Source organism: Pinus tabuliformis, chromosome Q, assembly GCF_031772625.1.
Source record: "Pinus tabuliformis cultivar Carrire ecotype Pingquan chromosome Q, CPIR1, whole genome shotgun sequence".
NCBI classification, from domain to species: Eukaryota; Viridiplantae; Streptophyta; class Pinopsida; order Pinales; family Pinaceae; genus Pinus; species Pinus tabuliformis.
The window spans coordinates 869,760,915-869,776,457 of record NC_142296.1 but is presented as its reverse complement, the minus strand read 5'-3'; positions in this window follow the sequence as shown (position 1 = coordinate 869,776,457).

Here is a 15,543-nt window from a genome sequence, read left to right as displayed (position 1 = left end):
ACTTGCCTACCTATGGCCAAGAAATTTTGGCAGGTTTTGAGCCCTCCAAAAGGTCAAAAACACTCAAAAAATGACCTCACTGCCCCTATTTTGACACACAGGAAGCAGTGTTGGGAGAATGGACTTTTGGAGGGTCAAATGGGGGCCAAATTGAAAATTTCCACTTGGGTTGGAAAGTAGACAGGCATACCTTTCCAGTAAGCACACCTAGAACTCATTTGGACATCGATAAGGCCTCATAAAGTGGGTCCAAACAGGCGCTATGCATAGAGAATCAGGCGCAGCGCATAGAGGAAAAATTGCTAGTTTGACCAAGTTTGCTCTGTTTTTCGCCCAACTTTGCCTAGTTTGACTTTTTCACTTTCCTAATGGAAAATTTGTGATGTAATTTGATGAAAATTGATGGATCATGATGTAAATATGTTATATTTTCACTTGTAGAGGTAGATTCATCAGTTTATAGGTTGTTTGAAACTAAATGAATCAGTTCCATTATTTCTAGAGGCATGTTGTTATGTTGCCTAGTTTCTAGTTCTCAGTTTAGAATCAGTTGGATTAGCTCCTAAACATGCGAGCTCGACCCCTAGAGGCAAGGATGAGCTATGTTTGTCTATATTATGTTATTTTTTAGTCATTAGAATGGTTGTACTTTTGAGAAAGCCTTGAGCTTCATTGTACATTAATATCAGCATTTTGGCTAAGGAATTGAGACCAGGGTTTGCAGCACTCTTTGGGATTCATGTGGAAATTTATCTTGGTATAGTTCTTTTCTCTATAATTTTGAATTTTCTTATGTGTTATGTATGTCATTCTCTATCTGGTTTCTTCTGAACTAAACAAACAAGCGTGTAAGTAGAATCCATTGAAATTGTGATGCTCTACTTGAAGTTTGCTTTAGTTATTTGATGTTTTCAGTTGTTTGGGGAGGATCCATGATTTCTCTTGCCCTCTTCAACACCTCACCGGTCTATTCCTTCCGTCTCATTCAATTTTAAGTGCCAAAACAATTGCCTACCTTGCCCCATTGAGATCTCTGCAGGACTGAGCCTCAATCCCCACACCCAAAATTTGCCTTTACATCTGAGCCAACAAAACTCCATTTTATCAAATCAAACTCTCCTGCACTTATACCTAGCCTAAGATCAGTAGATATTTCAGTCATCTCAAGCCCTCATCGATCATAATTTGTTGAGATTGACCTAGAGAGAGCCCTCTCCTGACCTGGTAGGGATAGCTACCAGGCTGAGTGTGGTTTGATGTTGGCCCTGGATCTTACCTTTTCAGCCTGAGGTAAATCTAGGCACTAACATAGTGTAGTCGATCTTTGTTTCCTTTGGTACCAAGAAACTACCACTGACCCAATACTAAATATCCCTCCCGATGTGCTCTTCCTATCAGATGGAATCCTTGCCCAATCTGTATCAATGAAGCCTTGAAGCTTCACTCCCTCTATCCGTATGTACCATAACCCAAACTGAGTAGTGCCTCTGAGGTATCTCAATACATGCTTTTCCACCTTCCAATACAGCTTGGTAGGCCTAACCATCACTTGACTAAGTTGGTTAACTGCATAGCACATATCCGGTCGTGTGTTCACCAAGTACATGAGTGAACACACAAGATGCCTGTAAATAGTAGCTTCCACTACTTCCCCTAAAATAGCATCCTCCTTCCTCCAGTTACCAGCTAGAGGATTCTCCATGGGTTTACTACTCTCCATGTGGAATCTCCCGAGTATTTCGTTGGCATACTTTCCCTGATATACAAACAACTCGCCATCTCCCTGCCATGCTTCCATGCCAAGAAAGTAAGGCATGAGCCCCATGTTCTTTGTTAGTGCCTAAATCTACCTCACGCTGAAAAGGTAGGATCCAGGGCCAACATCAAACCACGCTCAGCCTAGTAGCTAGCCCTACCAGGTCAAGAGAGGGCTCTCTCTAGGTCAATCTCAGTAAATTACGATCGATGACGGCTTGATATGACTGATAGAAATATTAATCTTAGGCTAGGTATATGTGCAAGAGAGTTTGATTGAATAAAATGATGATTTTGTTGGCTCAAATGGAAAGGCAAATTTTGGGTGCGGGGATTGAGGCTCAGTCCTGCAGAGATCTCAATGGGGCAAGGTAGACAATTATTTTTGGCACTTAAAATTGAATGAGATGGAAGGAATAGACAGGTGAGGTGCTGAAGGGAGCAAGAGAAATCATGGATCCTTCCAAAACAGCTGAAAACATCAAGAAACTAAAGCAAACTTTAAGTAGAGCACTGCAATTTCAATGGATTCTAATTACACTCTTGTTTGTTTAGTTCAAAAGAAACCAGATAGAGAATGGCATACATGACATATAATAAAATTCACAATTACAAAAGAAAGAATTGTACCAAGACAAATTGCCACATGGATCCCAAAGAGTGTTGCAAACCCTGGTCTCAATTCCTTAGCCAAAATGCTGATATAAGTGTACAATGAAGCTCAAGGCTTTCTCAAAAGTCCAACCATGCTAATGACTGAAAAACTACATAATATAGATAAAGCATAGCTCATCCTAGCCTCTAGGATTTGAGCACACATGTTTAGGATATGTTTCAACTAATTCTAAACTGAGAACTAGAAATTAGGCAACAGAACAATATGCCTCTAGAAACAAGGGAATTGATTCATTCATCTTCAAACAACCTTTAAACTGATGAATCTACCTCTACAAGTGAAAATTTAACATATTTACATCATGATCCTTCAATTTACATCAAATTACATCACAAATTTTCCATTAGGAAAGTGAAAAAGTCAAACTAGCCAAAGCTGGGCAAAAAACAGAGCAAAACTTGGTCAAACTGGCAATTTTTCCTCTATGCATTGCGCTTGATTCTCTATGCATAGCGCCTATTTGAACCCACTTTTGGATGCCTTCCCGGTGTCAAAATTCACTCCAAGCATGCTTGTTGGAAAGTTCTACCTGTATACTTTCCAACCCAAGTGGAATTTTTCAATTTTGCCTTCATTTGCCCCTCCATAACTCAGTTCTCCCAACATTGCTTTATGTGTGTCAAAATAGGGGCAGAAAGGCCATTTTTAGGGTGTTTTTGACCTTTTTAGGGGCTCAAAACTTGTCAAAATTTCTTGGCCATTTGTGAGCATGCATATTTTTTCATGAAAAATCCAAAAATGCTGAGTTTTTGTCATTTGGAGGCTCCCATCAAAAGCGAGCGCCAGGTGGCGCTGTGCGTAGGGCAGAAAATTCTGTGTTTTAGTCCAAAAATTTCAAAAATACAAAAAGTGTCCCAAATTTTTTGAAATTTGGACTGAGTCTTCTCCATCAAGCATTTTGTTGGGCCAAGGAAGCCTCAGCTAATATCTGAAGTCTATCATGCTCCTTTCACCTCCTCGATGCCCTTTTCAACTTTGCTTTCAAGCTCCTGATTCTTGCCTTGCAACTTTTGTTTTTCACCAAGTATTGGTAGACCATGTGCCTCAACAATGTCTTCTCTTTGTTGGCCTTCTCTAGCATCCTTTCCCAAGTGAAAGTGTGTCCTCTCAAGCCAATATTCACGTCAGCTTGAATTTCCCTTTCAAGTGTTGTTGACTTGGTTTTCCTTCTCTTAGCAACTTGCTGGTTGCTTGCATGTTTTTGAGTTCCATGGATGAGTGGGACTGATGAGGGGAGGATTTGAGGATAGGTGTAGGATTTTGGGGAATGAAAGGGTTTATGGAATAGTATTTAGGCTTTGGGATAGCAATTAGGGTTTGGGGATATTTGAATAGGGTTTGGGAATAATGGGATTAGGTATTAGGGTTTTTAGTTTTAGGGATAAAAGGATAGGTGAGTGTGTGAATGAAAAGGGAGAGGGAAAGTAATATGAGTGAAGTGTAGTGAGAGAATAATGAAAATGGGGATAAAATGGCAAACTGCAATTTTGCAAACCCTAGGCAATTTTCTCAACACAACTTTGCAAGGAACTAGGGTTTTGTTTTTAACCTATTGAAACACCATAAACATTCATGGAAACTCATACATTGGCAATATGGAGGTGTTAACTTACTTGAACACAAGAATATTGAGCAAAATTTTCAATTTTGGAGAGCTTTTGATTGAAATCAGGCTTCCAGCTGTATGCGTCATGCCACAAACCCAATGCGTCGCGCCTCCAAACCCTATGCATAGCGCATTTTTCAGGAGACTTTTAGAGGCCTTCCTGGTGTCCAAATTGGGTGCACGATAGCTCATTGGAAATTGTATTGAGTCTGATTTCCAACCCAACTAGAATTTTTCAATTTGGAGTTCATTTTCCCTATCAAAAATCAAATCTCCCAAGACTGGTCAAAATGTGCCAAATGAGGCTGCCTAAAGGCAGAGTGCTGTTGCAGTCAACTTTTGAAGGTCTTCCTCAACTCCAAATTGAGCTCATGATAGCTCATTGGAAATCTCTTTGTGTCTAGTTATCATTTGACGCATCAAGAAAGTCATTTGGCCAACCAAGCTAGGAGAAAACTTGATTTTCCCAAGGTCACTTCAAAGGTGCATCAATTCTCCCGAGGCAACTGTATGTTTGACATTTCTCTAAAACCATGACACCTGTGTAAAAAGTGAAGGAGGTTTTTCTTCCTTGGCATATTGTGGACAAAAAAATCTCTCATTTTTCCCAAATTCATCTTTCCTTACTCAAAAACATCATTTGAGTAAAACCTACCCCGATGTGTGGAACAGGGGATTTGTCGAAATGAAGGGAAATGAAGGAGATAAGGGGATTCTAAATTCTTGAGGAAAATTTGGGAAGTAAGGAGGGAGGTTAGGAAATAGGGGAAGTGGAATTTCAAATATTGATTGAGGAGAAGGGGTCCAAAAGGGAAAAACACAGACCTAATCTAGAAAATTGTCAAGTTGTAGCAAGAAACTAGGGTTTGTGCGAAAATGAGGAATTTGGGGGATCTCAGTGATGGGAAGTGTTTAATAAGGTGCATTAAGGATATGGGAAGGTGTATGAACATTAGGATACAAGTTTTTCTGATGATTTGACCATCCAAGAGAAATTACCTTCAAAACCCTAGGAGAAGGAAATGAACCTTACCTAGACACAACTGAAGCATGAACAAGGTGTAAAATGACCCAGTGGAACCTGACATGATGATGAAAACCCTCTGAATGATGGTAGACTTGGCTGAATGGTGACATGGACTGACATTTGGAAAACTTTGACAAGAGTAAAAGCAAACCCTAGACCTAATACCTAGTGACCAAATTTTGCTTGAAGACTCACTGAAATGACAAAATTTGACCTTGACACCTTAAAATCACTTTGTAAGAGCATGTTTGATCAATGGAGGAAGGCTACAAAGACTGACACTAACATTGGCTCCAATGGGGATGGTAGCTCCTTGGAGGTGCCAAGAACAACAGATCTTTGGGAGAGCAGACAGTGCCTTCATCGATTGGGCAATGGAGTCAAAAACTCAAAATGAAATGCATGACTGAAAACTGATGACTCGACGACACAAATTGACTCTCACTCAACTAAAAACTGACTCGATACTTAAACACAACTGACAAAATGGGAAATAATGCTCAAAGTAGAGCTTATTCATCAAAACCTACTCTAACAATATCATTAATCACCTGATCAAGTGAAATGAAACAACCAATGAAACCAAGTAAGTATTTCAGTTGTTGTTTGAATTCTCCACAAGTGCTTGCTTATGAACAACAAGATAGAACTACTGAAAGGCAACTCCCATGAAAACTTGTGAACAGAACTGTTGAGTACTATAGATTCTCTATCCGCCTCCAAAAACACTGCATAAGGATCTTGAAATTGATGCACACTAGGACTTAGCTCATGCAATGAATTACTTCTCTTCTCTTCATATCATGAATGAAATCTTTGATTTGAGATCTGTGACGAGACTCCTACTGAAAATGACGAAGAGACCGGCTATCGGATCAAGTTTGTATCAATACTTTTGTCAAGCTTACATATAGTCAATTGGGAAGGACTTTGACTGCAGACATCATCCAACACATCAGCTATTGGATCGAGAAAAACATGAAAAGACTGCTACAACCCATTTTCTATTGGTTCTGATGACATTCCATGATTTCCTACAAGCTGCTCATCCTTTACTGAAAATGTTCTATGCAAATTTTCCTTCAAAAACTGAAATGATTCAAAACAGAAAGGTACAGAATCATCTTGCATCATTTGATCATATGTGCGAGCTTCCAAGTCTTCATCTGCAACTTGACAATCAATGGCATTCGGGGGCTGCAAATCTGGATATGAGAAGTCTTGAACAAGGATTTCATTGACCTCAAAAAGGTTCAGATCAAGACTTGTCAACAGTTGATTTCTGATTGCATGAATGTTGTCTCTGATGAAATGAAACGAATCAAAACAAAAAGGCAAAGATCCTTCACTTATTTCAAAATTTGCTCCACTTTCCTCCTCACTTCCATAATTGATATGCAACCACTGATCACTGTATTCGGGCTGCTGAAAGTGAACTTCTTCCTCCTGCAAACTAGCTGTTGGTTTCTCTGTAAGATTAGCTTTTGTTTGGAGAACATCATCATCATCATACTGACAAAACTGAGGCAAATCGTCAGTATAAAACGCATCATCAAGCATACATGTCATATCAACAGATCTCTCTTCTCCAAGATGATCTACAAAACAATCATTATCAGATCTATGACAATTGGGATAAGAAAAAAAATGTTTTGGATCAGCGACTTGTTCTTCTTCAATCAGTGAGCCATGGGCTTGAACATCATACTCATTCCTTGTGGTGATATTCTGCATCATCTCTTCCACTGCACTTACCAAAATGTCAAGCTTTACCTCTAGAGATTTCAATTCCTTCGGATCTATGTTTTTCATCTGTTCTTCCTTCAACTTTGCCCTTCTGATCAACAAATGAGCCTCTACATCTACTGCATTGTTCTACATCTCTTCAAGTGTTGCAAGGTTCCTTTCTCTCATCTAAAACTCCATTTCCGGATCAAAGACAGCCGGGTAGTGCAAGAGAGCGGATCCAAGAGGAGATCTTATATTAACCGGCATCGAATAATAAACTTGGTTAAATCTGGCAGAAAATTGTTGTACTGTCTCCCCTGGCAGTCTTTTCAATTGATTATACTCTTCTACAATCAAGAAAGGGTTCTGTCTTACCACCCACCTGTCAAGGAAAACTTTGATGAACTACTAGAAATCTGAGATGCTCGCATCAGGCAGGATTTTGAACCAACTCTTGACTTTGCCTTGCAACGAAAGAGCAAAAAGCCTTATACTGCCATCTTCTTCATCAACTTCAAAAAGGTCAAGGAAAGACTCAAAATTCAGTACATGTCTCTCAGCAATGATATTGTCGCATTCACCATCAAATCTTGGTAGATATAGGTCATGATTCTTAGGGAAAGCATGGGATATAGGAGGTAAAATCAGAGGCTTGTATCGATCTGGAATTTTACAAGGTATAGGGGTATGTACAGAAGGTGTAGAATCAGTCTTGGTCTCTTTAGGCTCATCAGTTTGAAGACGGTCATCACAAACTTCAGAAAAAGGGTCTTGATCAAGCTCAAAGGCATGCAAATCTTTGGTATTTACAATCTTCAAAGGAAAGGAATCAAATGCAGGCCGAGGGTCTTTTCTCAAATACAATATACTTTGCAAAGCCTTCTTGACATTCTTGGGAAAAGAGAAGAAATAATTTAGAACAAAGAACAAAATGTCTTGGATGAAATTCCAACTTGAATACCTGATCTTTCCATATTGTCCTTTCATGTTTTTGTTGGTCAGGTTCATCCTCCAGTGGTGTCCTTGGATTTGATCTCGAAACTAATTTGGAATCGCCAGGTGAATGATTTCAGCCTTTCCTATGTCTAATCGTTGTCCACCATCAACAATCAGATCTGAACTTGATACATGTTACTGGGGCAATTTGCAAGTTAGATGTTTCCGTTTATAAAACTAGACCGGAGATTGACTGAAGCAGCTTTTATCTACTTTCACTAATGCAAAGAAAAAGTGTTTCGAAGGCTACCTAGCTAATCTTCAGGCTCCATTTGTAGTTTATAAAACAAAGAACACTAACAAACAAACAATTTCTTCCCCAGTATGGTCGCCACTATGTTAGTGCCTAAATCTACTTCAGGCTGAAAAGGTAGGATCCAGGGCCAACATCAAACCACGCTCAGCCTGGTAGCTAGCCCTACTAGGTCAGGAGAGGGCTCTCTCCAAGTCAATCTCAGTAAATTATGGTCGATGAGGGATTGAGATGACTGATAGAAATACTGATCTTAGGCTAGGTATATGTGCAAGAGAGTTTGATTGAATAAAATGATGATTTTGTTGGCTCAGATGGAAAGGCAAATTTTGGGTGCGGGGATTAAGGCTCAGTCCTGCAGAGATCTCAATGGGGCAAGGTAGGCAATTGTTTTTAGCACTTAAAATTGAATGAGATGGAAGGAATAGACAAGTGAGGTGTTGAAAAGGGCAAGATAAATCATGGATCCTCCCCAAATAGCTGAAAACATCAAGAAACTAAAGAAAACTTCAGGTAGAGCACTGCAATTTCAATGGATTCTACTTACACTCTTGTTTGTTTAGTTCAGAAGAAACCAGATAGAGAATGGCATACATGAAATATAAGAAAATTCACAATTCAAAAATAAATCACTGTACCAAGACAAATTGCCACATGGATCCCAAAGAGTGCTGCAAGCCCTGGCCTCAATTCCTTAGCCAAAATGCTAATATAAGTGTACAATGAAGCTCAAGGCTTTCTCAAAAGTCCAACCATGCTAATGACTGAAAAAATAAATAATATAGATAAAGCATAGCTCATCCTAGCCTCTATGGGTCGATCACACATGTTTAGGAGTTGTTTCAACTAATTCTAAATTGAGAACTAGAAATTAGGCAACAAAACAACATGCCTCTAGAAACAAGGGAACTGATTCATTCAATTTCAAACAACCTTTAAACTGATGAATCTACCTCTACAAGTGAAAATTTAACATATTTACATCATTATCCGTAAATGTACATCAAACTACATCACAAAGTTTCCATTAGGAAAGTGAAAAAGTCAAACTAGCCAAAGCTGGGCGAAAAACAGAGCAAAACTTGGTCAAACTGGCAATTTTTCCTCTATGCGCCACGCCTGATTCTCTATGCATAGCGCCTGTTTGGACCCACTTTTGGAGGCCTTCCCGGTGTCCAAATTCGCTACAATTGTGCTTGTTGAAAAGGTCTACCTGTCTGCTTTCCAACCCGAGTGGAAGTTTTCAATTTGGCCTCCATTTGCCCCTCCAACAGTTAGTTCTCCCAACACTGCTTTCTGTGTGGCAAAATAGGGGCAGAAAGGCCATTTTTAGTTGTTTTTGACCTTTTTGGGGGCTCAAAACCTGTCAAAATTTCTTGGCCATTTGTGAGCATGCATATTTTTTCATGAAAAATCCAAAAATGCTGAGTTTTTGTCATTTGGAGGCTCCCATCAAAAGCGAGCGCCAGGTGGCGCAGCGCATAGGGCAGAAAATTCTGTGTTTTAGTCCAAAAATTTCAAAAATGCAAAAAGTGTCCCAAATTTTTTGAAATTTGGGCTGAGTCTTCTCCATCAAGTATTGTGTTGGGCCAAGGAAGCCTCAGCCAATATCTAAAGTCTATCATGCTCCTTTCGCCTCCTTGATGCCCTTTTCAACTTTGCTTTCAAGCTCCTGATTCTTGCCTTGCAACTTTTGTTTTTCACCAAGTAATGATAGGCCATGTGCCTCAACAATATCTTCTCTCTGTTGGACTTCTCTAGCATCCTTTCCCAAGTGCAAGTTTGTCCTCTCAAGCCAAGATTCACGCTCAGCTTTAATTTCCCTTTTAAGTGTTGTCGACTTGGTTTTCCTTCTCTTAGAAACTTGCTAGTTGCTTGCATGTTTTTGAGTTCCATGGATGAGTGGGACTGATGAGGGGAGGATTTGAGGCTAGTTGTAGGGTTTTTGGGAATGAAAGGGTTTAGGGAATAGTATTTAGGCTTTGGGATAGCAATTAAGGTTTGGGGATATTTGAATAGGGTTTGGAAATAGTGGGATTAGGTATTAGGGTTTTTAGTTTTAGGGATAAAGGGATAGGTGAGTGGGAACGAAAAGGGAGAGGGAAAGTAATATGAGTGAAGTGTAGTGAGAGAAAAATGAAAATGGGGATACAATGGCAAACTGCAATTTTGCAAACCCTAGGCAATTTTCTCAACACAACTTTGCAAGGAACTAGGGTTTTGTTTTTAACCTATTGAAACACCATAAACACTGATGGAAACTCATACATTGGCAATATGGAGGTGTTAACTTACTTGAAAACAAGAATATTGAGCAAAGTTTTCAATTTGGGAGAGTTTGTGAGTGAAATCAGGGTTCCAGCTCTATGCGTCGCGCCACAAACCCTATGCGTAGTGCATTTTGCAGGAGACTTTTGGAGGCCTTCCTGGTGTCCAAATTGGGCACGAGATAGCTCGTTGGAAATTTTATTGAGTCTAATTTCCAACCAAACTACAATTTTTCAATTTGAAGTTCATTTGCCCTATGAAAAATCAAATCTCCCAAGACTGGTCAAAATGTGTCAAATGAGGCTGCCAAAATGTATCAACTCCAAATTGATCTCATGATAGCTCATTGGAAATCTCTTTGTGTATAGTTAGCATTTGACTCATCATGAAAGTCATTTGGCCAACCAAGCTAGGAGAAAACTTTATTTTCCCAAGGTCACTTTAGAGGTGCATCAATTCTCCCGAGGCAAATGTATTTTTGACATTTCTCTAAAACCATGACACCTGTGTAAAAAGTGAAGGATTTTTTTCTTCCTTGGCTTATTTTTGACAAAAACCTCTCTTTATTGTTCCAAAATTCATCTCTCCTTGCTCAAAAACATCATTTTAGTACAACCTACCCCGATGTGTGGAACAAGGGATTTTTCGTAATGAAGGGAAATGAAGGAGATAAATGGGCTTCTAAATTTTTGAGGAAATTTTGGGAAGTAGGGAGCGATGTTAGGAAATAGGGGAAAGTGGAATTTCAAATATTGAGTGAGGGGAAGGGGTCCAAAAGGGAAAAACATAGGCCTAGTCTAAAAAATTGTCAAGTTGTGGCAAGAAACTAGGGTTTGTGCAAAAATGAGGAATTTGGGGTATCTCAGTGATGGGAAGTGTTTAATAAGGTACATTAAGGATAGGGGAAGGTGTATGAACATCAGGATACAAGTTTTGCTAATGATTTGACCATCCAAGATAAATTACCTTCAAAACCCTAGGAGAGGGAAATGAACCTTACCTAGGCACAACTGAAGCATGAACAAGGTGTAAAATGACCCAGTGGAACCTGACATGATGATGACAACCCTCTGAATGATGGTAGACTCAGCTGAATGGTGACATGGACTGACATTTGAACAACTTTTACAGGAGATAAAGCAAACCCTAGACCTAATACCTAGTGACCAAATTTTGCTTGAAGACTCACTGAAATGACAAAATTTGACCTTGACACCTTAAAATCACTTTGTAAGAGCATGTTTGACCAATGGAGGAAGGCTGCAAAGACTCACACTAACATCCTTCATCTCAAAATCTCTTGCAAGGTCCTCCTTGCAATATTTTATGAGATCTTCATCACTTGTCAATGTAAGATCATCTACATAATGTATAATTATCAACAACTTACCTTCCACCACTATGTGATACAGGTTCGCATCCACTTCACTCTTCGTGAAGCCCAACCTAGTGAAGTAGCTATCTATCCTGGTGTACCAAGCATGGGGTGCTTGCTTTAGCCCATACAACGCTCTCTTGAGTTTGCACACATGCGACTCACGATCCAAGGTTTCAAGACCTTCAGGTTTCTCTATGTACACCTCTTCCTCAATCATGCCATTTAGGAAGTGTTGAGTGATAAAAGGTGTCATTTTAACTCCTCTTTATCCTATATTAATCATCAATCCAGGTACGATTTTCTATTTCAAGGGTGTACATAGTATGTGGCGGAAATTTAATCCAAGAGTAATGTTTCTGATTTGCAGTACAGTGTTTCAAATACAAGAGTAAACGGATGCTTGAAATAAAATCTACTTGCAATTAAAAGAAACTCAATGCTCTGAAACTAAATCATTCACTCAGGAAATTAACAGCAATTATTAGTCAAGGATGGAGTAGTAATAACTCTTTCCTCTGTCAACTGATATAAATGAAATCAAACATAAACAAGATCCTCAATCTGAGAACTCTGACAATAATAGCCAATGTCCTTTATAGTTGTTGATCTCACACTCCACACTAAAATGACTGAGTGGAAATGACAAAGAATTAAATCAACAATGTTGCTAATAGAAATGGAATAAATATGCTAACTGTAATGATGTTGAAAATAAAAACCAAATACTTGCAGAAAGGAAATGAACAGCAATGCTATTTAGTAGAATTGAACAGCGATCTGTAATGAACAGCAAAGTCAGTATACTAGAATGAATAGCAAAGCTTTATAATTGAAATGAACAGCATAACAATATAGCTTTCAGAGAGTAATAATCTTATTATGATGAAAAGGAACAGCAACGCGATTCAGTTACAGCATATACAATAAAACAATTCATAAACTCTTGAAACAAGGAGCAGTAAAGCAATGCGATTCAAATAAACGAAAATCAAACCAAACCATCACAAAACTACGATTGTAAAGTAATGGTACAGAATAGCAAGTGGATCCACCAGGGTCAGGCCCTTAGCCGCAAGTGAAGCACCATCGGACTACTTCAGTATAAAAGAATGGAACAGCAACCGACTTATGTATTAATCATATGCAAAAATGTTACAAGCAATCGTACTTTGTTTTAATCAACAAGAGTCGATGATCAAAGTGAAAATATAACAGTGAGTTCTAAATAATGATAATGCATGATTGATTTTGAATCCCTCATATTTACAAGCGTTTTCCTTTTTATAATGGCCAGGCGGATAAAACAAGAAATAACAGATAGATTTTGAAACAACGATCCCTCAGGATCAAGAGATCCTAAGGGATCCGCTCCATCCTCTAACTCCATTCAAACATTTGTATTTTTGCATTGATGTTGTGATTTTTCATTTTTATCCTTAACTGTGCACTCCATCTTGATCTGCTTGTCTGGATACAGCGTCCTGGTGAAGGAACATCAGTTACTATGTTTTGTCATTTCCTCGAGAATGGCAGTTTTCCATTTCTTCTATTTCCTACATGGAAAAAGACAATAATTAACTAATTTGCAATAATCAATAGCTCCTTAGTTTTCACTATAATTATTTGATATATTACCATCTTAGAATATAAAGGAGATATGATTAAGGAAAAAGACAAGGACATAAATGTCAAATTCATACCTTTTCCATAGCTCAACACACTCCCCTGCTTACCCTTTTTCATGCCCTCATGAAAACCATGTAATTTTCATGCAAAGCAATCAAAGAATAGGCTGGAGAGGGATTGTCATGATATGATCTAAAACTATGATTTTTAGCTAAAGCTTCAAAGATGGGCCATGTCTACCCTTCAAGCAATTCATATATGGCCTTATAGCCTTCTACAAGATACCAAATAATAGGGCTTCGAAACCTACAACCAAGCCAATACAGGCCTTCCCTCAAGATGAGGTTACTATAGGTAACTAGGCGATCTACAGCTAACTTAAAGTTTTTGTAGTTGAATGGCTCTTTGTCCTATATATTCCAATTGGAAATCTTCCATCTGAATTTAGTTGTTGTCAAGGAATTGTCTTTGATAGAGAACAAATATTCTACCCCTTGCTGGACAATTTCTTTATGGATGGGTCCCAGGGTCTGGATCACTCCCTCCTTTTTCATTAGGCTTTTATGTTTAGCTAGTAGTTGCAATGGGTTTTTCGGTTCACCCCTGACCCAAACATATAACCCATTTTCTTGTCTCTGAAAAGTGTTATGGGCCTTGAGCCACTTTAACTGGTTAACAGTAAATGAAATAAATGCTTGAAACTGTACATCACCCACAAAAGGACTAGGATTCTTCTCCATTTCCTCCTCCAATATAAAGTTATGTAAATAAAACTCACAAAGTAATCGTTGAACTTTTACTCCATGGTGTTTATAGCAGTTTATAAAATCATCAACAGTTTTTAATTCTATAGGTTTCCCTGCCTTAACAGGCTTAATTTTTAACTGTAAATATCTTTCTAACAAAAATAAAGCATATTTTTTGGCATGGGACCTACATGATAGAACATCTGTATATAAGGAACAGAGAGTATCCATTTGACTCACAAATGTTTTCAGTCTGTTCTTTACCTCTTCAACTCTTTCTTCTGCCCTCCGATATTTATCGAAGGCTTCATTTTCTGATGCATTGATGTCCCTTAATTGTTGTTGTAATTCTTGGTATTTCTTCTGAGGAACAGTCTCTTCCTCAAACTTATCTATAGTCCGTTGAGCCTGTGTCAGATCCTCTTGGAGTTTTGTTATATCAGGGTTGTTTCTTATCAAAACATCTTTAGGTTGAAGATCTATCTGGGTAATCTTATTACAACACTAAGTGCTTATAGTCTATGTCTCTTTATCATGGAATGGAGTGCATGAAGTCTGTGCTGCTTGTTTTTCCTTATCGTTTTGAATAAATATGGGCTCGATTTGAGTCTCTGTGGCCCTTGTATCATGGAGTTCAGTTTGGATAGCTGAATCCACTGTTTTCGGGGTTCTTCTTGAGATTTCCCCCCTTTTCAGTGTCCTTATCTTTCGTCTGAGTTGTTTTACTAAATTTGGCAGCTTTTGTTGTTCCTTTCACAACCTCTTAATTTTGATTTTCTTCTTCTTGGGACAGTTTTTTCTCTAACTGTTTCTATTCTTTCTGGGCTTGGCTGCTCAGTTGGATTTTTCTCTTCAAGGGTTGTGCCTTTGCCCTAGCTAGTTTCCATATCCTCTATTCGGAGCATATTTTCAGTGTTTGCATTATCTGGACTAGGTTCCTCTAGAGAGGTATCCCTAGTTTGGTCTGCCACTTCCTGAGTGGCTTCTGCTCCTGCTTCTTCCTCATCATTTATTTCCTTTGATGTATTCTTACTGTGGGCAGAGTTTTCTTGTAATTGCTCTGCTTCAATATTAAGGTTGAGCATACTCTGGGGTTGAATATATTCACTCATATTAGCCAAAATATGGGCCAATTCATCCTCCTGTAATGGGTTTTGTGGTGGAATTGCGCTGGGGGTTAAGGGAAGTTCCACTTCCTCCCTCGCTTCTTCACTAGTGTGCTCAGTTTCTTCCTCCAATTCTGATTCTTGGTTATCTCTTCCTTCTAGCTGTAAAGTTTGCTCATTTTCAAAGCTATGTAATTCTAAGGGTTGGCTGCCGCTACCCTGGAGGTTCTCAAACATTCCCCTGCCTGTTCTTAATCTGGAAGAGTGTCTATGTTTTTGAGGTTTGATTGTTGTGCTGGTGGTTCTTTTTCATTTTGGGGCAGGTAAGGCTAGTCCCCCATCTATAGAAAATATCAACTCTTCCCAACTGGTCTGTTG